Source organism: Triticum dicoccoides, unplaced genomic scaffold (assembly GCF_002162155.2).
Source record: "Triticum dicoccoides isolate Atlit2015 ecotype Zavitan unplaced genomic scaffold, WEW_v2.0 scaffold27209, whole genome shotgun sequence".
NCBI classification, from domain to species: Eukaryota; Viridiplantae; Streptophyta; class Magnoliopsida; order Poales; family Poaceae; genus Triticum; species Triticum dicoccoides.
This window is the reverse complement of record NW_021259277.1, coordinates 74628-76261: the sequence shown is the minus strand read 5'-3', so window position 1 is coordinate 76261 and position 1634 is coordinate 74628. Positions and strand designations below refer to the sequence as shown.

At 44.5% G+C, this 1634-nt stretch overlaps 1 non-coding gene across 1 annotated transcript; it reads right to left on the bottom strand.

Annotated features, from left to right (window-relative positions):
* Positions 1 to 1082: 1082 nt before the first annotated feature.
* Positions 1083 to 1276, bottom strand: LOC119345726. The gene has a single exon (XR_005167158.1). It is a non-coding gene; the product is annotated as a U2 spliceosomal RNA (small nuclear RNA).
* Between the last annotated feature and the right edge of the window lie 358 nt (positions 1277 to 1634).

Sequence of the window (1634 nt, the reverse complement as noted above, 5' to 3'; positions counted from 1 at the left end):
AGGCCTTTTTGACACTGGTGAATCAGGACGGTGATATCTGTGCTCTTGAGATACTTATTACTTCACTAGCACACATATCTTGTACTATTATCCATCTATGCCCTCTGTTTCCTCTGTCAAGAAGCAAGGAGATTGATCTGCTGAAACTCTTTAGTAAATTTGGTATCAGGTAAGGAACCAGTCTGGTGAGTGGATATAAGCCAAGCCCGTACCCGGGACCTTCGTTTGCAACATCGGAGACATGCTGAAGGTTTCCTTGTTTGCAACTTCACTGAATTTTATCTGTTTTGTCCGCCTAATTCAGTCTTTTCTTGTAGCAACCTTATCAATTGTAAATCATTTTCTTGTAGCTACCGTGTATCTGTCGCATTCTTCTATGAGGTATGTATGTATGTATAGCCCTCTCGCGGACGAACATATTTATGATATGTATGGCTGTACCGATTGAGTTGCTTATACTCGATGTTTTTTTCTGAAACAAATGGCCTGTATATGCAGTCGAACTTTGACGCTGCGGTGGAGCCCGTGGAGTTGTGCCGAGAGAAAACCGGCGGCGTTGCCAAGTATGAGAAGGTGGTGTATGGGGAGCACCTGGTGCAGAAAGTTCTCACCAACTTCGTTATGTAACAGTTTCTGTAGCATTAGCATGTACTGGAAACGTTGGGGACCGGCCACGGCGCTTCGTCAATAAAACATGTTGACAAACTATCCCGGTGTGTTGTGACCAGGCAAAGGAGTGCCATGGCAAAGCGCTCACTTTGCAGGCATAATGAACAGTCACTCTATTTGTTATGCTCATACGTAGAGATCTTTTTTTCAACGAAAAGGCTAGAAACTCCACCAGTTTTTCTATAGAAGGTGATTATGTCGGTTCGAGCCTCCCGAGCGTCTCGGTCCTTTGCCAATCTACCAACGGAACAACACTGAGTTCCATCTCAAGAACAACCTACCAACGGCTCAACCTCCTGTCCTACAAGCATTTTGGGGGTTCAGAATGAACATATCTTCTCACTCACAAACTGGATGCAGACTGAACTTCAAAGCACTTTGGCAGAACAAATCAAAATTTAAAATTGTTTTGGTTGGGGTGCGCCTGCCCAGGCAGTAGTGCAAGGCACTGGGCGACACCCGAGGGACCCAATGGCAAGCCATTGTGGTGGTCCCTCCCCCACAAAAAATAAAATTAATATCACTATGAGCACATGGCCCACATATCAGATATTAAACTGATAAGAACAGATACTACACTTGATCTTAGCCAAAAGCCAGGCCTGATTCCTCATCCTTTCTGAAAGAGAAATTCAACAGTGCGTTCATGAGTTATTCAGAAATATATGTTGCTGCAGTCTTCTCTGAATTCACGAGTTATTATTCAGACATTCTGCGCCCTCTCTGAACTCAGCAGACTGGATGTTGGAGTGTGACGGTCTGACGGAACAAGTAGTTCTCCTAGAGGACATGCAGCTGATCGATACATGTTTATCCTTTTAAATTTCTCTTTTCCGCACCAGTCGTGTTAAGGTGATATGGTCGATGCACTGTTTGTTTATCTCAAAAGTGAGTTCTCTTTTCCTCTTTGCAGGTGATATCAGCACGCTCGTCGACAAGATCGACGACCCTGACATGGCCGCCTA